Source organism: Podarcis pityusensis, assembly GCF_964106645.2.
Source record: "Podarcis pityusensis genome assembly, chromosome: 16".
NCBI classification, from domain to species: domain Eukaryota; kingdom Metazoa; phylum Chordata; class Lepidosauria; order Squamata; family Lacertidae; genus Podarcis; species Podarcis pityusensis.
Window position 1 is genome coordinate 20,864,914 of NC_138041.1, and position 26,055 is coordinate 20,890,968.

Here is a 26,055-nt window from a genome sequence, read left to right on the forward strand (position 1 = left end):
CTTAGGTTGCCTACCCCTGCTTTGTGACCTCCTCTTCGCTCCAGTTCTGTGAAATCTCAAGGCAGGCTTCCCTCCTCCTCTTTCCTCTCCTGGTTCATCAGAGGGAACATGTATGAAAACCACAAGGAGAGCATTTCTCTCTCTCTCTCTCCTGTGTGTATGTGTGTGTGTTGCTCAATTCTCAGCCACATGGAACCGAGGTCGAGAAATGGTTCCATATGGGACGCGCCAGACCCCCGAGCCAAAAGTGAAAAACTATCCCTGTGACTGGGAACGGGCATCACGGTCTCCAGGAAGCAGAAGAGGCTCCCTCGTATACAATAACCACATTGAGGGGAAGTGCGAGGCAAGCCGAGCTAGGGAAATGCACCTCCCAGATCGGATGACGGCCACGTCTGTTGCACACCCTGGCCCTGCACTTTCTTACTAACAGATGATAAATCCGCCGGTGGTTGATGCAGAAGGAGCGGTCCCACAAGAGAGGAAAGGAGTTTGCTGATAGGCGCTACCATCTCTCTCCGCCTTTACTTCACATTTATTCATTGAAAAGGATTTATATGCCGCTTGATTACATATTTAAACAACAGCAACAACCTCAAAGGGCAACTGAGCCCCCCCCCCCATCAAGCAACACTGGGTGACTGCACTCTGCACCAGTCAAAGTGTCCGAACTGTCTTCAAAGGCAGCCGTGGTCTAAACACTGAGCCTCTTGGGTTTGTCGATCAGAAGGTCGGCAGTTCGAATCCCCACGATGGAGTGAGCTCCCATTGCTCTCTCCCAGTTCCTGCCAACCTAGCAGTTCAAAAGCACGCCAGTGCAAGTAGATAAATAGGTACCACTGCGGAGGGAAGGTAAATGGCATTTCTGTGCGCTCTGGTTTCCGTCATGGTGTTACATTGTGCCAGAAGCGGTTTAGTCATGTTGGCCCCATGACCTGGAAAGCTGTCTGTGGACAAAAGTCGGCTCCCTCGGCCTGAAAGCGAGATGAGTGCTGCAACCCCATAATCGCCTTTGACTGGACTTAACCGTCCAGAGGTCCTTGACCTTTACCTTAGAGCACAATGCATCAGTCTAACCTGGATGTCACTAGTGACATAGAACCGCTCTTTCCTGCTGGCGTATCAGTCCAAACTGATAAAAGGTATATTCACCTTGCGGTAGTTGCATCTTATTAGTGAGGCTCAGATATATATAGTTTGGGTACCGGTCTTTATGGTGCTATTCGTTATGTTTCTATCCCATCTTTCCAGCAAAGAGCTTTCTTATAACTGTCACATTCCTTTTCTCTTTCCTTTTGCCAGATAACATTCAACATTCCATGCCTACTGAGCCCGCTCAGTCCACACTGAGCTCTTTTTAAAGGGGTGGGAGGCCCCCACATTTATTTATTTATTTATTTATTTATTTATTTATTTATTTATTTAGACACAGATTTTGTGTTGTTCTGCAAACATCAAGACTCCGGCCAGCATCCTGATACCTCATTCTTTGGTGATGTCATTTTGGTTTCCATTTCTGCTGATGCTTACCACTTGCACTCAGAACGGGAGTGATATTTGCATTTCTTCATTTCACTCTATATGATAATAAAAATGTGGGAGTATTGTCTTAACCAGCATAACCCCCTGTTTAAGGAGTTGTAGGGCCAAATCACAACCCTGGATTTGCATGAGGTCAGAGCACAACATTCATGGTGCAAAAGCCTCCCGAAATAAGACTTGGCACTTGAAACACAGGATGTCACAGACATTTCAGCCCCCAAACCGAACCCAGTTCATTTTGCCAGTCACATCTGCCAGTTTAAATGGCATGTAGTTTGCAACATCTCCAACTTCCAGTAGTCTTCTACACTTTTTCCATTTGCCAACCTTTTCTTAAAGGGAGCCAGACTGGCAAAACTCTCTTGAGCTGATCCAACTCACCAAATCGGTTCCTGTGCAATTCTGTGCAGATCACAGGGGAAAACAGCTATATAGAAAATTACTTGTAGATCCATCCCACCCAACCCATTGCATCCCACAACAGTTTTCCCTTGTAACTGAATTCTTCCATGCAACAAACCCCAGGACCTGAGCCTAAAGGAAGGGCTGTTTAGTTCAGTGGTAGAGCGTCTGCTTTGCATGCAGAAGGTCCAAGGTTTAATCCCCAGCATTCTTCAAGTATGGCCAGCAACATCCCCTGTCTGAAACCCCAGAGAGTGACTGAGAGTCAGCAATAAAGCCTCAATTGTTTTGCTAGCCATGAAGTAGGGACCTTCAAAGGAAAGACATGCCCAGACTCTGATCTGATTATATTCCTCTGACTTCCTCTAAACTAATTCACTTGCCAGAGGCAGGAAAGTCCACTAATTTCCCTGGCATTCTGGCAGATGATAATGCCTCTGCTCATCATCACCATCATCACCATCACTACACTGCCATCACTGAATCATAGAATTGTAGAGTTGGAAGGGACCGCTTCATCATTCTGCAGTGGTGCTTAAGAACATAAGAGCCTGCCACTGGATCAGGCCAGTTGCCAATCCAGTCCAGCATCCTGTCTCCGTAGTGGCTAGCCTGATGCCGATGGGAAACCAGCAAGCAGGATCTGAGCACGATGCATGTGTTCCCTCTCTACTACACCTCTGGACCTCAGCTGAGATTTCTTCCTGGACAAAAGCATAGATCCTGACCCATGTCAGATGAGGAGACAGAGCTTTGATGTTCCATGGATAGATACCAAGAATGTAACCTGGTTGCTTTTTCCATGGTAGGGCCCTATTGTTTCCCAAGATGCCATGGACCCTTTCAGATCCTTCTGGGTTTTTGTGGGTGTATTTCGCAACATGCCATTGATGCTACGATAGGGTGAATATTGGACCATTTGCACATTATGCTGCTTTATGAGTTGTTCTGCAATGCTTTCCCAATGTTACTGTATTATTGGTGTCTGGAACAAAAAACAACAACCCCAAAACATTTGTGGTATTAAGACTTACAGGTTTTCAGCATATGTACTGATTAGAAATGAAGCAGTGCATCCACCCCAAAAACTTTTGCAGGTACCAACAGTATGACCCTACTGGATCAGGCCGATAGCCCATCTAGTCCAGACAGATGCCTGTGAGCAACCTGCAAGGAGGACATGAGCACAAGAAAGCAACTGGCATTCAGAATTGTCTACTGTTCTGTGGTTGAGAGTGGGGGTTACAGAGAAGTGCCCCCATACCACCTTGAGCACAAATTCTCATGAATGCAAGAGGACATGTGGAGGGGCTCAGCCTAGTTGGTATGAGTTCTGGCCAAAGGAACAGCTGTTTGTTCCTCTCTTCTCCCAGATCAATATTGCCCCCACCAACACTCCACCTTAACTCCAGTGATGGTGGCATACATAATTTATCTTTAATTTGGCCAAGGGGGCTTTCAATGTGTCAATTAATCAATTAATACACTTTCCCCAACAAGCTCCTTCAGAAAACTCCCAAGAGATCTACAGGAGTAATGGCTGCACACAGAACAGAGGAGAGGAAGAGAGGAGGGGAGGTGGAACAGAACAGACCCAACCCCAATGACCACAGAAGTCACTGTTGGTCATGCAAAAGGCGACAAAAAGCAAACTTTTTGAGTTTCTGGTCCATTGTCTCTTCCGGCTTCAGAGGCACCAAAATAGCTCCTTACCAAGGGTGCAAGGGATGGCAGGCACACTGATACAGCTCTTTACCAAGGGCACAAGGGGCCTTGCCAAGGGCACAAGTGAGTCTAGTTATGCCTCTGCTTATCACCCTTCCTGAGGTTTCAGATGGCTGTAGTGTTTTGCTGAGACAACATCCTTACATTTACAGAAATATAGTGGAGAGCAACAGCCAACAAAGCTCATTGGGAGCTCTCCATGGTCCTGACAAAGCCTGCTTGTAGTTGGATGTATCTGGCCTAGTCAAGCTACTTTCTCCACAACTAAATTTTACCTGACATGACCTTTGCTGGAAGAGAGTATACTGGATAAGAACTCACCTAAATAAGTCTGCTACCACTACCCTTGTGAGTGCCAAGTTCTAGTAGAACAGGTTAGGGGGAAGGTTTACTGGAGGAAACGAACTCCAGCCTCCTTCCTCTGAATGTGGTTATCAATGGCTACTAGCTGTGATGGCTGTGTAATATGGAAGCAACGGGATTAGAGAGGAGGGCTGGAAGAAGTAAAAGCTATTACTTTCTTCAGCAAGATAAAATCCTGCCAAACAACATGAAAACTATGTCCAGTTGTGTTCAACATGTACGTATGACAATATTTATTGGGGCTTTTAAAAAGAATTTGATTGGGTTGTAGTTTATAGCAGAGCTAATAGGTTGGAAGCTGGATCTATCCAGCCCCTCCACCACCCATTCTGTCTTATCTACACATCACTAACATTGCTTATAAAACAGTGATGTCCCAATGGTAAAGAAGGTTCTTTACTTACAATTTCTTCATACTTACAAGGATGACGTTGCATGCTAACCCTACATGGTTGGAGCACATTTCATGGCTGCCTCTTGCAGGACAGAGCAAGCAAAAGGGGCGGAGCTTGGGGGCTTAGTGGGAAACCAGAAGGTGTGTTTTCCCTGACTATCTGTTTGTCTCAATGCTGCCCTCTACTGATTGGAGGAATCCAACGTTGCTTATACACAACAGGATTCAGAAGGCTATTTGGCAGAGTGTGCTCCTGAGGAGAAGCAAACCCTTTCATCAGTTCAAGAGGAACTTGAATGATAAAATAGTCAAAGATTTCTGAGAAATCTCCCTGAGCTCCCCCCCCCCCAAGAAATCTCCATGAATTAATGGGTGGGTTCATTCTATTACTATGAGAGATCAGGTGCGTGGGAGTCTTGATTCATCCTCACTCTCATTAAACCAGCCATCACCAACATGGGGCCTTCAATATATTTTTGACTACAATTCCCGTCATCCAACTTGCATCTCAAAACATCTGGAAGGCACTGGGTTGGCAAAGGTAGGTCTGAACCATTCATCATTGGATAATAATAATAATAATAGTAATAGTAATAATAAAAAATTATTATTTATACCCCGCCCATCTGGCTGGGCTTCCCCAGCCACTCTGAGCGGCTTTCAAAAAAATATTAAAATACTGTAATACATCAAACATTAAAAATTTCCCTAAACAGGGCTGCCTTCAGATGTCTTCTGAAAGTCTCATAGTTGTTGTTCTCTTTGACATCTGGTGGGAGGGCGGTCCACATGGAGGGCGCCACTACCAAGAAGGCCCTCTGCCTGGTTCCCTGTAACTTGGCTTCTCGCAGTGAGGGAACCGCTAGAAGGCCCTCGGTGCTGGACCTCAGTGTCCGGGTAGAACGATGGGGGTGGAGACGTTCCTTCAGATATACTGGACTGAGGCCATTTAGGGCTTTAAAGGTCAGCACCAACACTTTGAATTGTGCTCGGAAACATACTGGGAGCCAATGTAGGTCTTTCAAGACTGGTGTTATGTGGTCTCGGCGGCTGCTCCCAGTCACTAGTCTAGCTGCTACGTTCTGGATTAGTTGTAGTTTCTGAGTCATCTTCAAAGGTAGCCCCACGTAGAGCACATTGCAGTAGTCCAAGCGGGAGATAACCAGAGCATGCACCACTCTGGCAAGACAGTCCGCAGGCAGATAGGGTCTCAGCCTGTGTACCAGATCAATAGACCTTTATCTCATGTACTTCTTCCCCACAAACCAGTCCCAATCTCTGTCCCTCTTCTAATACTCGTCCTCAGCTAGACTTAAAAAAAATCTCATCATCTTGCCTAATAGTCAGCAGAAAGAAAGCAAGATTCTTCTTTTTTTTCAGAGGACAAAGGCATTTTTATTTTTTTTATCTGGAGCGAGAGTAGGGGGGAAATTGTTGTGTGTGTCCCCCCCCCAGCTCTCTTACAGCAACTGTTCTTGGCTGATTCCCAACAGATGTTGCCCTAATGAACAACAATTTAATCTCGGTTCCTTAATATAGTGCAGGGATGATAAGTCTGAAATGGCTGTCATCATTACGGCAAAGAAGATCTGGTCATTGTCCTAGCCTTGGACAGTCCTCTGATCATGTGAAAAGCATTCATCTGGTCTCTCCCCTCTCAGGATTCAGATGCCCATTTCTCTCCATGAGATGAGCAGAGATACTTGTAAAATGGCAGATGTGAGCTCAGGTCATCTCACACGCAGTGTCCTGTTCTGAGCAGAGAGTTTTTGGAAGAGTACTCTGCAGATGTCCTGGTGAGAATGGCTGATAAATAAAGGAGTCACTCTCTGTTCCCTTTGCATACTTTTATTTATTTATTGAAAGATTTATTTATTGTAGTGCTGAGCCAGTTGGTTAGATTAAACTATATATATTTTTATTTAAAAAGTCAATATTAGGAGGCAAATCCCCCAGTGATTAGCCAATCCTAACATAATATTGCTTAGTTTACCTAAAAGGTTGGATTTCCCCCAGATGACATAATTTAAATTTTTAATTATTTTAATTTTAAAATTATTTATTTTTTGTTTTAATTTGCTTTAATTTAATTTAATTTTAAATGCCATCCATTTTAATTAGTTTAATTATTTTGATTATTATTTAAATAGCTTTTTTAAAAACTGTTTTGTTTCTTTACATAAACCGCTTTGGGGTGTTTCTTCTTCTTACAATTGAGTGGTAAATAAATTATATGTAATAAATAAAAGAAATAAGTACAGAAATCATTTAATAGCAGTGAGGGTGTTGTTGTTGTTGTTGTTTGTCACAACCCAATGGTAGAGTTCTGCCTCTGACTGAGTTACCAAGATATGAGTAAATCAACAACAAAAAATAGTTAAGGCTCCTCTTAACCTCACTTGCCTCAGAGTAAGCCCCATTAAATCAAATAGGCCTTACTTCTGAGTAGACATGTGCTTTGTGTTTTAAACCTCAGCGTTGTGCTGAGGGTTTCTTTCCTCACTACTTTGCTATGACAGATTAGTGTCTTATTTTCCATTTAAAATTGTACTTGTAAAAATGATCGGAGAATTTTATGTTCTGAGAAAGCATCTGTCATTAATAATAAATTAAATACATAAATAATACAAGGAGAGGAAATGAAGGAAAGAACATCTTGGGGAGGAAGGGAAAGGAGAATGTTAGCCGCTTTGAGACTCCTTAAAGGGAGTGAAAGGCGGGATATCAAATCCAAACTCCTCTTCTTCTTCTTCTTCTTCTTCTTCTTCTTCTTCTTCTTCTTCATCTACATACAAATCTGTAGAGAACTGGATCTTATTTATTCATTACTGTCATACAGGAATGAATTTTATTTATTAGTTATTGTAATAAAATATATAAGGATGATATGCACCCACTCTCCTTTTAAAAAAAACGAAAATATAAGAGTTTATTGGATTAATAAGGTAAGGTTGGAAAGTATCTTTTTGCGACAGGAATTATATAAACATTGTATATTTGAGTGTGTACTTTTTGCATAAATACCATTTATTGCGGAACTTTAAAAAAAATGCAACAATAAAATGCACACATTATTTTGCTTTTTATTATTATAAAATAAAGTATTCATACATATTACCCCAAATCCTCAATAGATTGTCAGATCAAGAATGTTACTATTTCTATAAATAATGCTGTTGATGAAATCAACCTCCATTAACATCTGCCATCATACCTTATACCCAACATCTCCTACAATTACCGTATTTTTCCGTGTACAAGATTAGGGTTTTTATCCTAAAAAACAATGTCAAAAATTAGGGGGCGTCTTATGCATGGATACATCTACCCCCATTTTCTTAAATCTGAGTCCCCCAAAATAGGGGGCATCTTATACATTGGGGCATCTTATAGATGGGGAAAATACGGTATATATGAGCCTACACTTTAAAATTCCAAAGCATCACAAATGGGCTTCCTTTCCACCCCCTGAAACATGTCACAATCTTCATTTCCTTCCCACCATCTTGTATGCCTGGGATTTATCTGTTTGAGCTTGGTTGATCAAGATCAGGAGTAAGCAACCTAAGGCCCCGGGGGCTGGATCCAGCCCAACTGCCTTCTCAATCCAGCCCGCAGAGGGTCCTGGAATCAGCATCTTTTTACATGAGTAGAATGTGTCCTTTTATTTAAAATGCATCTCTGGGTTATTTGTGGGGCATAGGAATTTGTTCATTTATTTATTTTTCAAAATATAGTCTGGCCCACCACATGGTCTGAGGGACAGTGGACCGGCCCACAAGTGAAGAAGGTTGCTGACCCCCTGATCAAGATGCTCCATCATGATAATAATAATAATAATAATAATAATAATAATAATAATAATAATTTATTATTTATACCCTGCCCATCTGGCTGAGTTTCCCCAGCCACTCTGGGCGGCTCCCAATCAAGTGTCATGAGGCTCCTCTTGGGAGAAAACTTTGAACATTTCCTGGTGATTGCACCATTCTAAATATGTCTGAAGCATCCAAGAAGGGTGCCAACATTTGCTGAGAACACCGTGCGAATTTTTCATTTTATTGAAGCAATGGAGTTAATAGAAAAATGAAAGTGAGTCATTTTGGCACAGCTCTACTTTCTGGTCACACCATTTTTGGAACCTCCAGGGCGTCTTCAACTTTAGACTCCTCCATCACAGTCCATTCAATGCTACTGCGACACTTTCTTTCCTGGAGTGCAATCAAGTCTTTAAGTCACACCTACATGTGTTTTTTGGATGTTAGAATACTGGATCCCTCTGTAGGGGTCTCCATTGATATTTATTGGAATAATGGGGTTCTATTTCCTATTGAAATCCTTTAGCAAGCAGAGTGAGCTGCAGTTAACTAGGAGAACACTTCAATCTCCCAGGACATTCTATACAAGATCTCAAAGTAGCTGTTTTACTACAAAGGAATTTCAGAAATAGACTGGAAAGAGAAGCTGCTGAATTGCAACTCATTACCAAACTTAAAACCATGGAGAGACCTGGTTTGAACAAAGACATTGGATTCTTATCCCATTATACATGACTAAGCCATTTCTCACCTTCTCACCCCTTGCCTTTTCCTGTAAGACCTATTACAGTCGTTAAGAGTCGTCAGCAGGCTCATCTCAGCTATCTGCCAATCTCCCATTCCCACCACCCTTCTGAGTAATACCCCTCCCCACCTTCTCACTATATAGAAGGATCTGGCAACTTCTGTTTCAGTGTATCTGAAGAAGTGTGCTTGCACACGAAAGCTCATACCAAGAACTAACTTAGTTGGTCTTAAAGGTGCTACTGGAAGGATTTTTTTTATTTTGACTATGGCAGACCAACACGGCTACCTATCTGTAACTGTAGTGAATCTTGGTTACGGAGTAGACTTTACCTGTTGCAATCACACTCTCAGAGATGCCTGTAGGTAAAATAACAACAACAACAACAACATTCACCCATCTGACTGGGTTGCCCCAGGCAGTCTGTGCAGCTTCTAGGAAAATATAAAACGACACCAGCAAAATATATAAACCACAGTTGTTTTTATATTTTATATGTTCATTGTAGGAAATACAAAACATGGATAGAAAAGTTTCTCATTTTAGTCTAACTAGCTAGTCTAGAGAAGAACACGGCAGCCAGGCTTGCTCCTTTGCTCTCTCAGAGGGTAATTAAAGGTGATATCACAGAGGACAGCTAAAGAGAACATCTAAACCAGGGGTAAAAGGTAAAGGTAAAGGGACCCCTGACCATTAGGTCCAGTCGCGGACGACTCTGGGGTTGCAGCACTCATCTCGCTTTACTGGCCGAGGGAGCTGGCATACAGCTTCTGGGTCATGTGGCCAGCATGACTAACCTGCTTCTGACGAACCAAAGCAGCACACAGAAACACTGTTTACCTTCCCACTGGAGTGGTACCTATTTATCTACTTGCACTTTGACGTGCTTTCGAACTGCTAGGTTGGCAGGAGCTGGGACCGAGCAACAGGAGCTCACCCCGTCGTGGGGATTCGAACCACCAACCTTCTGATCGGCAAGCCCTAGGCTCTGTGGTTTAACCCACATCGCCACCTGCGTCCCAAAACCAGGGGTAGTCAACCTTTTTATACCTACATCCCACAAATGCATCTTTCTTGATGATAAAACTTCTTTACCGCCCACCAGTGCTTGATGGAAGGAGGATTCATCTTCTGCTGTAGAACCCCTTACCGCCAACCTAGAATCCTGAAACGCCCACTAGTGGGCGGTAGGGACCAGGTTGACAACCTCTGATCTAAACAATGAGATAGAGAAGGCAGCCCAACTGTTTAGGGATACAAGAATAGTCTCAGAACCTGGATGTCTTTAACTGTTTTAACCCATGCAAAGTCCCTCTTCTGCAAGCCGAGTTGCATCCAAACTTCCAACAATGTCCCCATGGTAGTCATTTACAAAGATCAGCTACATACAAGCAGCAACCAAGGGTATATTTTTATGCATGGAATCCAGCCTGACGGAAACATTTTGAGCAAACTGGAAGACTTCCTTTCCTCTTGGTGACTTTGAGATGGGGATGGGGATCCTTGGGCTGAAGGTCTCTTCTTCTGCCCCTTAGGAGTCTATCCAAGCCACAGCCTCCTCAGCCCTGCCCTTTCTACACAGGCCACCCCTCCTCACCAGCCCTGCTTTGCACCCTCCCTGAGTGTCTTTTGCTTGGCTGGTATCCTTCCTTGAAATCTGATAAGGCCTCTTGCCTGCCTCAATGGAGGATAGGGAAGGTGTCTGAGAGTCTTTGCAGAAAGTAACCCACTAAACAAATTTACATTTATTGCTCCACCCACTTGTGCATCTGGCTTCCCCCAACATGGCATGCGTCTCCACCCCCATCGTTCAGCCCGGACACTGAGATCCAGTGCCAAGGGCCTTCTGGCGGTTCCCTCATTGCGAGAAGTGAGGTTACAGGGAACCAGACAGAGGGCCTTGTCGGTAGTGGCGCCCACCCTGTGGAACACCCTCCCTTCAGATGCAAAGGAAATAAGCAGTTATCCTATCTTTAAAAGACATCTGAAGGCAGCCCTGTTCAGGGAAGTTTTTAATATTTAATGCTGTATTGTTTTTAACACTTGATTGGGAGCCACCCAGAGTGGCTGGAGAAACTCAGCCAGATGGGAGGGGTATAAATAATAAATAATAATAATTATTATTATTATTATTATTATTATTAGCCCTCCTCCCAAGGTTACCCAGAAGGGAATGTGACCCAAAGACTCAAAAAGGTTCCCCTCCCTTATCATAGTTTCTGGACCAGGTTTCTGTGTTCCAAACACAGACATGAGTCAATAGCCACCTAGAGCTCCTTGCAGGACAAAGTGAGATACAACTGCAATAAATCAGGTATTTTAAGCCAAATATGCATTGTGGGACCTGCTTCTTAATCTTTAACTGTATATTTACAAGGTAGTTGTGCTCCTTAGATCAAGCCATGATCCACTAGCAGGACCCACCAGTTGAAGTGCATAAGTAAATAAAATATAATTATTTTACAACTTACATTGAATGCACCTGGGAAGGAGGGCAGAGCCAGTAAATAGAATCCCACCAGTCCGTCCCCTTCTGCGTGGGTCAACTCTACAGACATGCAACCTGTGAAGAGATCTATAGTTTTGTTTGATGGACTGAATTATTCCTCTCTGTGTGTGTACACTTTGTTGCATTGAGTTCACATTTCTCCTTTCTCTGCCGTCTCTCTTTTTCTCTGGGAGGAAGGGAAGCAGAGACGTTGCACAGCCCATCTGCCACGGCTTTCTGCAGCCTCCTCTGTTGGCTGCCGTCCAGAGGGGACGTGCGCCCCACCTGTTTGCAATGTACTGCAGTCATTACCGGCTGTCCAACACAGCTGTAATTAAGAAAGGGCCAGAGGATCATATATCCCAAATGGCAGACTCTCTCTGGCTTTATATTAAAATTTCCCATGCAGTAAATGCACAAATAAATTGCCATTGAAAAATGAGACTCTCCAAGCCTGCCTGCTCCTAGCTGGAATACCTTCAACAGAACTGCTGGAGTTTCCCCCCTCTGACTCTTTTCCATTCCCGCCCTGTAAATGTCATTCCTCAGGAGCTGGTGATTTACCGTGCCTGGGGACAGCAGGTTCACGAACACACACACACACCCCGACTGTTTTTCAAGAGGTTCTGTTTAGAGTGGCTGAAATAACATACCTTCCTCTCAAATCTCCGCAGGAATGTATCTGCAACCAACAAAGAATATATGTTGGTTGTGTTTACAGTGCTCTCATATTGCTTTGACATAATATCCTGTTGATTACACATGTAGGGGGTTGCATACACATCAGAATTTCAGAACAGAATTGCTAGAACAGGCTAGAGGTTCTTCTGCTATGGCCACCAGAAGGTTCTTGCACCTTCCCTTTTCACTTACCAGTGATGGCTAGTGAGAGTCGGCTCTGGCAGGGTGGAAGGCAGGGAGCCCAACAGTAGGTGGCACCAGAGTCAATGACAGGCAGAGCCAACCTTGTTTTGTCCCCATCATCCTCCCTGGTGTGTTCTGCAATGGCAACTGACAGTCCTGAGAGTCCTGTTGCTCCCTGGGCTGGCTGTAAAAAGTATGAAGGCAGGCAGGTGAGGGCTCGCTCAAGGCAGGATAGCTCAGCTGGTAGAACATGAGACTCTTTAACCTCAGGGGTGTGGGTTCGAGCCCCATGTTGGGCAAAAGATCCCTGCCTTGCAGGGGGTTGGACTAGATGACCCTGGTGGTACTTCCCCCTCCACAATTCTATGATTCTGAGGCAGACAAGTGTGTGGGACAGTGCCTTAATGGGCATGCCTCCATGGTTACTTACCTTGTACCACCTAGGTGGTGTTATGGGATGCTTCTTTTGTTGTTGTTTAGTCGTTTAGTCATGTCTTCCACTGCCTCCCGCAGTTTCTTCAAATTCATGTTGGTAGTTTCGAGAACACAGTCCAACCATCTCATCCTCTGTCATCCCCTTCTCCTTGTGCCCTCCATCTTTCCCAAAATCAGGGTCTTTTCCAAGGAGTCTTCTCTTCTCATGAGGTGGCCAAAGTATTGCAGCCTCTGCTTCAGGATCTGTCCTTCCAGTGAGCACTCAGGGCTGATTTCCTTCAGAATGGAGAGGTTTGATCTTCTTGCAGTCCATGGGACTCTCAAGAGTCTCCTCCAGCACCATAATTCAAAAGCATCAATTCTTTGGCGATCAGCCTTCTTTATGGTCCAGCTCTCACTTCCATACATCACTACTGGGAAAACCATAGCTTCTTTACAAGGCAGCAAGTTGTTTAAAGGAGGGCGGGAACTTTTTTCTGATGAGAGCTGCATTCTCTTAGGTGGCAGGGACTGGAGCCAAAAGCAGGTGGGAGTAGAGCAAAAAAAAAACCATGGGTGCACCCCTTCCTCTCTCTGCTGCCCCTTCTCTCTCTCTCTTTGACACCCCCTTTCCCTAGCTTGCCACCAGCAGGAGTATGGGTGATGAGAGAGCAAGTGCAACAGCAACTGGAGGTCCACAGGATCCCTGTCCCTATCCCTGGGCTTGGGGACAACTCAAACCTGCATTTCTGCCGTTTGCCACATGGGGCAGTGCACACACAAACACACACATACACCTGGAAGTTCCCAATTTGAACCCTGCAGCTATGCAGGGATATAGGGAGTCAGGCCATTGGTCCATCTACATTAGTGGCTCTCCAGGATTTCAGGCAAAGAACATTCCCAGCCTTACCTGGAGTTGCCAAGCATTGAACCTGGGGCTTTCTGCATGCAAAGCAGATGTTCTTCCATTGAGCTACAGCCCTTCGACAATGTTGCATCTCATTCTAGAGGAGAACATAGAAAGTTGCCTTATACTGAGTTGGTCCTTCCAGCTCAGTATTGTCTACTCCAGTATTCTTCAACCTTGGCTGCCCAGATGCGGATGGACCACAATTTTCATCATTCCTAACTAGCTTAACTAGGGCTAAGGGACTTGCAGAGACATTCTGCCTCTTCAGTGACTACTAGCCTTCTGCCTGCCAGGCTCAAAGAGAACAGCGCCTTTAAACCAAGGTAGCCCACGTGATGCTCTCCAGATGTTGGACTCCAACTCCCATCAGCCCCAGCCAGCATGGCCAATGGGTAGGGATGGCGGCAATTGTAGTCCATCATATCTGGAGGACACCATGTTGGCTAACCCTGCTCTAAACTCTCATTGCTGATGGGTGAAAGAGATGCCTTTGCATATTTTGACTTCTAAGCAACTGATTTTGCTATCTTAGATCAGAATATAAAAGCAGATTTGTGGCCCACCAGGGAGCAGATGTGCAGCATTTATTTATTTATTTTTTAAAAAGTTCACTTCAGAAGCCCATTGACGTTGCATGGGGGTGGGAGTTGTCATAATCTAATTAAGCCCATGATCCTCCCTGACTCAGCCTGACCCTGGATGATTCCAAAAGGGAGGAACATGTCCTGGTCGCTTGAGCGTGTGGAGCGCGTCTACTCCAGCATGGCCCAGCGGAGAGGCTGACTGTATCTTCTCTGTTGTTTTGACCCCAACCTCTCTTCTTCATGCTGAGATATTCGCCGAGCTGTTGAATGGGGCTTTCATTTGGGTGACCCCCGGGGTCATCTGTTTTCAGAGCATGAAATATGGCAGCCCAGTGGACAGAAGCAGAGAGATAAAACTCCGCTGAGGAGGTTTAGCAGGCCGATGAGCCATGACTAATGATGATTGTGGCTCATTAATCCAGGGCATAATTTATTGGGCCATTGACTACTTAGCAAGCTGCCCAGGGAATTAACTCTTTCAGGGGGGAAGCCATGCATACCTGCTGCCTTCATTGGGTGAAGAAGTCCCATTGACTCATGACTACCCTATGGCTTCACCCAGGTAGAAGATGTGTCAAAAGATTCCTCTGTGCCTGTCTCTACCTCCCGTGATTCTAAGGCCATATTCACAGCACTATGGTACTACTTTAAAGAGTCATGGCTTCTCCCAGAGAAGTCTGGGAACTGTAGTATGTTAAGGGTGCTGAGGGTTGTAAGGAGGCCACTCTTCCCTTCCCAGAGTGATTTATTTTTTATTATTATTATTATTATTATTATTATTATTATTATTATTAAAATGGATACTGCCCTATACCTGTAGATCTAAGGGTGGTTCACAATCAATTCCTCTTCACAGGGAGCTCGGAGGGTGGGGGAGACGGGTTTGCACAGGAAAAAGATAGATAGAACAGGGGAACTCCAATCGTTCTAGACTGTCCTGCTCATCTAACTTGTGCTGACCTTCCTTCTTATGCTAGACCAGGCTTCCTCAACCTCGGCCCTCCAGATGTTTTAGGCCTACAACTCCCATGATCCTTAGCTAGCAGGACCAGTGGTCAGGGATGATGGGAACTGTAGTCTCAAAACATCTGGAGGGCCGAGGTTGAGGAAGCCTGTGCTAGACTGACACCTCTTAGGGCTGCTGACCTCATTTCCTGCTCCTCCCTTCTTCTTTGCGCTCCTCCAAATTTTGCAATGCATGCATTAGGTAAAAGTGTGCATTGATGCATATATTATGGAAAACAGCATAGACAAATGCATTATGTTGGAGGGAACTGCAAAAAAAGGTGTACTGTATGTTAGGGGAAATGCAGATTAGAATACCGAAAAATTTTCATGATGACTTTTTTTCAAACTACCCACTAAATGCTGTAGAAGTTGCATCAGTCCATCCACCTCTGTGTTGCCTATACCTTTGTTCTTCAGCCTTGGGTCCCCAGATGTTGATGGACTACAACTTCCATCATCCCTAGCCAATGCTCATGGATAATGGGAGCTGCTCAACAACATCTGCTCTTCAGAAACTAGCAGTGGCTTTCCAGGGTTTCAGGCAGGAGATCTTTTTCCCAGCGTGGCCTAGAGATTTGGAGGATTGAACTTGGGACCTTTCCACAAGCAAGGCACATGCTCTAGCACTGGCCTGTGTCTGTACCCCAATCACAATACTGCACCAACTCTCTGGAATCTGCCCCAGACAGCTGCCTCTATTGTCTATTTGGCTGGTAGTTAGTGCTGAAAAGACCCAGAAAAACACATAAAGAGAAGGGCAGTGGATCAATGGAGAAACCGTGCATTTCCTGAGCATCACCCAGTAAGGCAGAAGTGGGAAACCTCAGTCCAAGGGGCCAAATGTGGCCCTCCAGGCCTTTCTATGTGGCCCTCAGAACTCTCCAGAGCTCAGCAATTCCCTGCCCCTGCTTTGCACCCCCTTTGAATGTTTTTGCCTAGTTGGACTGTGTCCTTGAACTTGTTTCAGGCAACGCGGAGCTTGCATGCAGTCCGCCCACCACCTCCCCCTCAGCTATAGGGTGGCTGAGCCTGGGAGAGGAGGCAGGCGGATGCAAGCCCCATGCTGCTGCTTCGGAGCAGCATGGAGTCTTCATGTGCCCGAGCCACCACATCACTCCCAGAAGAAACACATGGTGCGGGAGGGCTGCAGGCCCTGTGGTAAGTGCTGCTCCCTGCGGTGTGGTGCCCCGTGCCCCCGCCCCCTCAGCTACACCACTGAATTTACCCATGTTGCTTTGCCCACTTTTGCCTCTGGTCCTGCCCACCACTGGCATGTGGCCCCTGAAAGGTTTCCAAGAAGGGAATGTGGCCCTTAGGCAGAATAAGTTCCCCCACCTTGTGCTAAGGGGTCCCGATGCCAAAATTCCTCCCAAGACCATGGTGGGTAGGTGGGAGGAAAGAGATGGTTTGTTCCCTCTCTTTGTGGTTCCTTGGGATGGTCTTCTGCTCCATTAGATACCTACTGCACTAGATACCTCATCCTCTGTGTCTCGCTCCCCCATTGCTTTCAGACACCATTCAATGAATTTGGTGACCTGCTGAAAGTTTCACAGCTGGGCAAACACCTCCAAAGGTTTTTCTGAACACATCCTTGCATTATTCAGTCCCTGCTCTCTGCTTGTCATATGCTTTAATCCAGACAGCTCACATTAACCTCTATGAATGATTCATGTTGAACATCCATCCTCGGGTTTCTTCACTGAGACCTGAAGAAATATTCACCCTGCGTGGAAATCCTTCCTCTTTAAAGACGGGCACTTTGAGGCTTATTGTTTTTGTCTGATGCAGCTCAGCTTACAGAAGACGGGTTTTACATGGGCTGAAGACAGATAGAGTTAGGGACTTCCAGATCCCCAGACTAGCCTTGTCTCTTTTAAGCTCTTTTGCTGTCCTCTCTATCTCTGTGATGTTAGATGGATATTCTCAGGTTGCACCCTGGTTATAACTTCCTGCCCTTTCTCACACTTCTCCTCCCTTAGACCTCAAAATGAGAGGTCAGAGACAACAAGGGGGCAAGTATGGCTGCCTTGTTTCTCTCTTAACTAGTTAGTTAGATTAGAATGAGAACTTTTCTATCCAAGTTCTGTATTTCCTACCATAAATGACTTTATTATTGTCTTACCTATAAGCATGTGTGTATGAGTGTGACTGCAACAAGTTAAGTCTACTCTCTAACTCACTCTGCATACTAAATGGATTTCAACAGGTAATTGACTCTGCTATCTCATTAATTTTACCATTTAGTTCAAAGCTGGCTCCAGTCCTGGAGAGGGGCTTGGCAGAATGCTCCTACCATGGACTACCTGCCATGACAGTGGGATCCTGGCTTACCTGGTCACACCAGTGTATGGCTACATGAATCCCTGTTTTAATATCATATAGTGCCCTAGAGAAACTTTACATTGTGGGGATTTCAAATGGCTGCTAATAGATCCAGGTACCAGTACTATTGGGACCTGCCCATGCATTGGGGGATGTGGGGGTGTGGGGGTGTCTAGGATCTGCCCAAGTGTCCCTTGTCTCATGCTAGACCTGAATCTGTCCAGCTGGGTGATGACGATGACTGTTATTATTTCATTACATGCCAAAATGGCATCTAAGCCATTATCCAACTATAAAATCTAGTAGGAAATCCATATACAATTAAAATTCACAATAACAATTCAATTGCAGCACTAAAGTACTCTTTACCAAAGTATGCAATATCCAATACAATAAAATAAAAATGACAATGAAAACAGTTAAAACAGTGAGCCCAATAGTCGAAGTTCAGGGGAACGATTGCCTAAACAGGTGTGTCTTCAGAAGCAGGCAGAATGCCAATACTGATGTGGCCTTTTGTATTTCAGCAGGGAGGGCATTCCACAACATTGGTACCACCAGTGAAAAAGCCCCCATCATAAGAAAACGAATTGGGTTCCATTTGCTGGTTGCAATGCCCTTGGTGGGCAGTGGAGCAAGATACAGTTTTTCAGATGTAGTTTATTTAATCGTCTCCATGCATTTTATTACTGTGAAATTGCCCATCACCTTGGGAGCATGTATACGTGTGTGTGTGTGTGTGTGTGTGTGTGTGTGTGTGTATCTTCCTATATACATAGAAATGTAATGTGCTGTCACGCTCTGCAGTTGGCATGGCCACCAATATATAGCCATAACAACTGCAGCATCAGAAATAGCAGGCCGGCCCAGATGAGCTGTTTAATGGAGGGAGAGCTGGAGCAGTGAAGGCCGGCAGCAAGATTTAGAAGAAATGGGGGAACCACTTCACACAGAGGTTTAGCAAGCTGCTCTGGGAAGCGCCTCCTCCTTCCTTTCAAGGGGGTGGGGCTTGAGATGGGAGGGGCTTGGAGTGGCCTGTGGTGAGTAGACAATGGGGTGGGTGAGACGTAAAGGGCATGAGGGGTTAGTCAGGTGTCAGGGAAGGGCAAAGGGTTAGGCAGCATTGGTGAGCAGAGTGAAAAGGGGCTTCATTTCCATTAACTACGGACCCCAAAATTAGGTTTCCCATCAAACCGGTGCCAAAGATTTGCAGTCGTTTTGCAGCGAAAACCCCATGTTTTGCACCACCCCACAAACTGAGTAATTGACACTCAAACTGACGGTCATGGGTATCAACCCCAAACCTTGCGTTGATTACTCAGTTTGTGGGGCACCGCAAAACATGGGGCTTTAGCTGTGAAATGCTGTGAAACGGCTGCAAAACTTTGGTGCTGGTTTGCAGTGAATCGGACAGTGTTGGATGTTGGGGTGTTAACTCTGAATCCCAGTTTGATGTATCAATTATTCAGTTTGTGGGGTGTAGCAAAATGCAGGGTTTTTGCTGCCAAACACCGCTAAACAACTGCAAAACTTTGGCACCTGTTTAGAGGGGGTCCCAAATTTTGAGGTTTGTAGTTAATAAAGTCATGGAAAGGGGTGGCAGCCCCTAGCATATTAATTAACTTCTGGAATTCACTTACACACCTGGTGTGGTGATTTTCATCACCCTGACCTTAGATTGCTCTGGCTTTGCCTCTCCCACTGAGTCTTTGCAATGCACCCCTCTTGCTTGGTTCCTTCTCTGGTTGCGGACCTCTTGGTGTGGCCGCTAGCAAGTCTTCAGATAACTCAGGTGCCCAATGAGAACAGGTCATTAAGTGCTGTTTCCCTGCTGGTCACTCTGCTGCTGCCTCCTAGCCTCAGCTAATGTCTCTGTTCTTGATCTATCCCTGTCTGGAGATGGCCCACGCTACCCTCCACCTCCCCAAGAGCAAATAACCTTCCTTGAGTTGTTATTGTTATCACCCAAAGAGAAGATACACAAATACAACCTTGCCCTTTCCCCCCTCTCCAACCCCCCATCTTCACCCCCAAGTGACAAGACCACACACACCAGAAGGGATGTGCCTTGTCTACGTTCCATCCAACTTGATTATCCGCTGTGCAGCTGAGTGAAAGGTTGGTCTGGGGAAGGGGGGGACACACTACATAATGTGATGGATGGAAGGAGATAGTGCGAAGGAATACAGCGACTCTGGAGGCATTTACGTACGATATGTCAGTGCTCTTTGTACGCTGGCAATTGCTTTCTCTGAGACACTGTGTCTCTAGCCATGAATGAATAAGGGAATAGTGAGATTCAGGGCCAGATTTAGGTTTGATGAGGCCCTAAGTTACTGAAGGTAATGGGGCCCTTTATATGTCCAGCTATCCTTTGTCAACAATAAATTGCCGCTGCTTTTTTGTGTTGAATATATGCTATATGGTCATTTATGGACCTAAAGGTAAAGGGACCCCTGACCATTAGGTCCAGTCATGACCGACTCTGGGGTTGCGGCGCTCATCTCGCTTTATTGGCCGAGGGAGCCGGTGTACAGCTTCCTGCTCATGTGGCCAGCATGACTAAGCCGCTTCTGGCGAACCAGAGCAGCACATGGAAATGCCGTTTACCTTCCCGCCAGAGCGGTACCTATTTATCTACTTGCACTTTGACGTGCTTTCGAACTGCTAGGTTGGCAGGACCTGGGACCGAGCAACCGGAGCTCACCCCATTGCGGGGATTCGAACCGCCAACCTTCTGATTGGCAAGTCCTAGGCTCTGTGGCTTAACCCACAGCGCCACCCGCGTCCTCATTTATGGACCTAATAGGTATCTAAAGCCATTTGCACATGTTGCCATGCAACCAGTCCATGCAGAATGTAGGCACCCTATATATAGAAATGAGCAAACCAGTGATATTTTAGGGAGCTGGCTAGCAGGCAGGGCCCATTACTTACATCATAGGAGCCTATACAATACGTAACACTGTTGCTGCATGTAGGTTTTATTTTATTTGTTTTTTATCTTATATTTTGGAAATGTACATCCTTTAAAATGTTTTTTCCTTTAAATTGTTTGGGGGCCCCCAAGAGAGTGGGGCCTTAAGCTATAGATTGTTTAGCTTATACATAAATCTGGCACTGGTCAGCTGAGGGGCAAAGCTCAGCTGCAGAGCACTGTGTGAAAATGAGACCTGCTACACTCAGGTCCTTCTTTCGGGCTTCCCAGAGGCATTTGGCTGACCACTGGGAGAACAGGGTGATGGAATAGATTGGGCCATTGGCCTGATCCAGGGCTGTCCAGTTCTAATGTTGTGTTCTACCTTCACTGTCATCCTTTGAAATGCAGACTTCTCTGAATTTTGTAATGCAGTTGTCAGGCAAGTGACAAGGTGGGCGGAATCACATACTAGTGTTATGTGTGCATATAAATCTTAGATTAGTGAAAATAGCATACAAAAATGTATTATATTAGGGGACATCGCTTTGCAAAAACATGTAAGTTAGGCAAAATTGCATACGAAGATATAAGCAAAAATTCACACTCAAATGCTGATGAATTTTCATGCAAACTGTTCGCTTCTTTTTATAGAAAGAAATCACAAAAGCAGTGTAGAATGTGGAGGGCTGAAATTAACATTGGGAAAATAAGAAACCTAAATTGATATATTCAGCCATTCTGACCTGGGATTGATGTTGAATCCAATGGTTATTTGCAGCACAATTTTGAACATGTGCTTGATGAGTCTGGCAGCAGCCCAGGGTTTTTCCAGCCAGGAAGAGCAAACTTTTCAAAGGAAGCTCTCAGTCTGCTTTATGACACTATTAGATATGTATAATGCAAGTTTCAGTGCAATTTGCTTCTTTAAAAAAATGCAAACAGAAAAAGGGTTCGACAGACACAGTGTACAGTATACATCATTATTTTAAAGCATGTCCCCCACAAACTTTTCTGGGAACTGTAGTTTGCCCTCCAAAGAGCTACAATCCCCAGCAGCCTTAACATAATGTAGTTCTCAGGATTCTTTTGTGTGTGAAGGTGAGGAATGTGCTTTAAATTTATAGTGCCTGTATGGCCTTAACTCCACTCTTAAAAAAAAAAGCACATAGAGCAGCTTACAAATCAATAAAAAAAACACCCACAGTCCCTGCCCTCAGATATACAATCTAAAAAGGCATGACAAAAGGAACAAGGGATGGGGAGGGCAGAGGAAAATAAGCAAGCTGTATGTGCCCAGAATTTTTTTTTGGGGGGGGGGAGTTGAGCTTTGAATGTGCATACACAGCCTGAATCTCAGATACGACTGACTAAACAGGCACCAAAACATTTCAAACAGACTAATTAGATGCATCTTTTAGCAACTCCAGACTTTTTAAAGGCACGGTCTATATGCAGCTGGTATTAGGAAGGAACATGTGTGAAAGTGTCACTGACCAGGAAATGGGCAGCCCAGTTGCAGTTTATAGGAATGAGTGTCTTTCTGTCTCCAGTCTCCAGCAGTTGAGATTAACCAGGACATGACCCAGCCATTGCTGGCCTGATACTGACTGGGAGGTCATCAGGTGCCCGATAAAGTAGAGCATCCTAAGCCAGAACTACATCTTTCTCAAAGGTGGTGGAGAGAGAGAGAGACATTGAGGCAGGGAGGCGACTCATGGTAGAAAACGGAAAGTTCTCTTTACAGACATCCAACTGTCCCTCGTTCACACATGGAACACAGGACACTGCTTCTGGACTCAGTATGAGTCAGCCCATTGGTCTATTTAGTTCAGTATTGTCTACACTGATGCGCAGCAGCCATCCAGGCAGTGGATATCTTCAGCCCTACCTGGAAAGATTCTGGCTTTAAAAGAGGATTAGGATGGATGATAAAGCTATCAATGGTTACTAGCCATGATGGTTCTTGCTGCCTCTTCAGTCAGAGGCAGCATGAATAACTTAAGAACATCAAAAGTTGCCTTATATTAGGGTTGCCATATTTCAGAAAGAAAGAAAGAAAGAAAGAAAGAAAGAAAGAAAGAAAGAAAGAAAGAAAGAAAGAGTTTTTGAACTATATTTAATGAAATCCACCAAAAACTTCACTTCCGACATGGGTTACCATACATCCGGATTTTCCCAGACATTTTGCTGATTTCCGCCCAGACGCTGTTTCCAATGGCCAGTTATACCTGGGTAATTCTGAATGTATTGCAACCCTATTTTATACCATTTGAGTCATTGGCCTTCAACTGTCTTGCAGGAGTGAATTCCAGCATGCAGACAGTGTCCCATGAGATCTGAACACCATGTCTCATGGAAACCCTTTGAGCTTGTATGAATGTCTTCCCTCGCTTGTTCTACCTGTGATGACCCACAAAGCCAATGTACACTGTTGTTAGTTAGTTAGTTAGTTAGTTAGTTAGTTATTTTGTATACCGCCCTATACCCACAGGTCTCATGGCAGTTACAACATAAAATCACAGTATGAAAACACAAAATACATTAAAAACAACAACAACCCAATAATGTGCCCCCCTCCCCAAGACATTTTAAAAGGGCTTTGGATGTCAATCAGCCAAAGGCCAGGTTAAAGAGGAACAGTTTTTGCCTGGCACCTAAAGGTGTATAATGAACGCGTCAGATGAACCTCCCTGGGGAGAGCATTCCACAAACGGGGAGCCACTGCAGAAAAAGCCCCTTCTTGTGCTGCCACCCTCCGGACCTCTCATGGAGGAGGCACATGAAGAAGGGTCTCAGAAGATGATCTCAGGGTCCGGGTAGGTTTGTACGGAAGGAGATGGTCCTTGAGGTCTTGCAGTCCTGAGCTGTTTAAGGCTTTATAGGTCAAAATCAAAACTTTGAACTGGATCCAGAAACCAATTGGTAGCCAGTGCAGTCAGACCAGAATCGGTGTAATATACTCAAACCGTCTTGCTCCGGTGAGCAACCTGGCTGCTCATTTCTGCACTAGCTGAAGTTTCCAAACCATCTTCAGAAGCAGCCCTACACATAACGCATTGCAGTAATGTAACCTTGAGGTTACCACATCATAGTTATCGAGTGTTGCAGTCATCAAGTGACGAAGACCTGTGTGGGTCCACTAGCACCTGGGACTATACTCATATGGTAAGAAGCGATCGTGGAGGATGCTCCTGAAAGCTCCGAGGAGATGTGGGGTGGGAATCCTAATCAGGGGTTAATGAGGGAAATGGGTATCTCCTCCTTATTTGAAGCTTGAAGTATACACACTAACCCAGCTGGGGTACTTCAAAGAACTCTGAACACACTATCTGTCAGGGCTAATGGATGGCGGGCTGCACCCTAACAGGTCTGGAATTTCCCTAGTTGAACTTTGTGACAAATATAGGCTGGAGGCTGGGGAGGAGGAGGAGGAGGAGGAGGAGGAGGAGGAGGTGTTTAACATTGTGGGAAGAGGGAAGACTTTCCCCTTCCCAGTGCAGCTTATTGCATTATTATTCAAGCTGAATAACTAAATAGCAACCATTTAATTACAAAATCAAAAGAGTAGCTATGTTTGTGCGCTTCTTCCCTTCCCAAACAACAGGGAAAGTTGCCAACTTTTCCCTACAGGCCCTGCTCTTCCATGTCGTTTGCAGCAAACCAAGCAAATTAAGCACACAGTGGTTTCCCCATCTCACTGATCTTCATCTGATAGGTCTTTTGCATGTCAGTGATGCTGCTATATACAGAGGAGCTGGGTGTGTGAAAAAAGGAAGAAAGGTGAATAGGTAACTCAGCTTCCCTGCAGCTGTTTAGCAAGGTCATGGTCCCTTAGAATCACCCATTGGCAATCCTACCCATGCTTGTCCTGTTGCAGGAATGGGCAACCTCAGGTCTGGGGGCCAAGAACAGCCCTTTGTGCCTATAGCCCTTGGGAGTCTCCACAGCCAACTCCCTCCATCTAGACTCAGGTGTGTAGCGGGAAATTTAGAAGTTCAAGTTCTTTTCATGATAATCACATCCATGCCCCTTCCTAAGATTACACAATAATCTTATCATTATACAATCATAATAATTAGGGGTGGGGTTATGGGGTGTTTCCTCTGGTGGGGGACATGTCGTGCTCCTTCTGGGGTAGTTTGCTCATCTTTGGTCCACATCCTGCACTCAGCTCTCACCTGTGGTTCTGAGAAGCTGTCAGCATGCAGCAGCGGCCACGCCCCAGGAATGGCTTCAACCAGCCAGCTAAACCAGGGCAGCCAAGGGGGTCTCAAACCCTCAGTGAGTTAGGAACCTTCCAGCAAAGACAGGATCCAGCAGATTGAGTGGACAAGAGTGAAAGTAGGTCCAATAGTCAAGAAAGCAGTTTCTGAATGTGCTGTAGAGGGAAGTGAGGAGCAAATAGATCTCATCAACCTGGGAAAGTAGCCCATCTAGGAGAGGCAAAACCTCTGCTGTCTTGCAGGGTATCTTCAGGAGAAGGAAAGGTTAAGGAGTAATCCCTACACAAATCTGGAGCATAGCTGTCAACTTTTCCCTTTTCTTGCGAGGAATCCTATTCAGAATAAGGGAATTTCCCTTTAAAAAAGGGAAAAGTTGACAGCTATGATCTGGAGTCTCTAAGACAGTTGAATGGTGCTTTGCACGCCTCCTTCTGGCAACTCCTGCAGCCAAGCTGGTGCCAAATGTATTGCTCTGCTTTCCTTGGACCATATCTTCAAGGCTGAGGAGGGCGTATCTTGTCATCTGGGCAGCCCAGGACCTCCATACAAACTACCCAGGCTTACACTCTGGTGAGGTCACTTTGGTGCTACTAGCATGGTGGTTTGACTTTACCCCTGGAGGTGCACTCCATTGTCTCTTGAGACAGACGGATGCCAACAATAATAATTAGGGATGTTTTGCATTGATCAATACTGACCCGCATGTGTTGCCTTTCAGCTAGATCTACTATTTTATGTAAGGGGACGCAGGTGATGCTGTGGTCTAAACCACTCAGCCTAGGGCTTGCTGATCAGAAGGTCAGCGATTCGAATCCCCGCAACAGGGTGAGCTCCCTGTTCAGCCCCAACTCCTGCCCACCTAGCAATTCGAAAGCAAGTCAAAGTGCAAGTAGATAAACAGGTACCGCTCCGGTGTGAAGGTAAATGGCATTTCCGTGCGCTGCTCTGGTTTCGCCAGAAGCGGCTTAGTCATGCTGGCCACATGACTCAGAAGCTGTCTGCAGACAAATGCCAGCTCCCTCGGCCTATAGAGCGAGATGAGCGCACAACCTCAGAGTCGTCTGTGACTGGACCTAACGGTCAGGGGTACCTTTACCTTTACCTTTACTGTACTATTTTATGTGCATGTACATGGGTAAATGATTTGGAGCGACCCAATGCGCTGTGGGTTAAACCACAGAGCCTAGGACTTGCCAATCAGAAGCTCGGCAGTTCCAGTCCCCGCAACAGGGTGAGCTCCCGTTGCTCGGTCTCTGCTCCTGCCAACCTAGCAGTTTGAAAGCACATCAAAGTGCAAGTAGATAAATAGGTACCACTCCGGCAGAAAGGT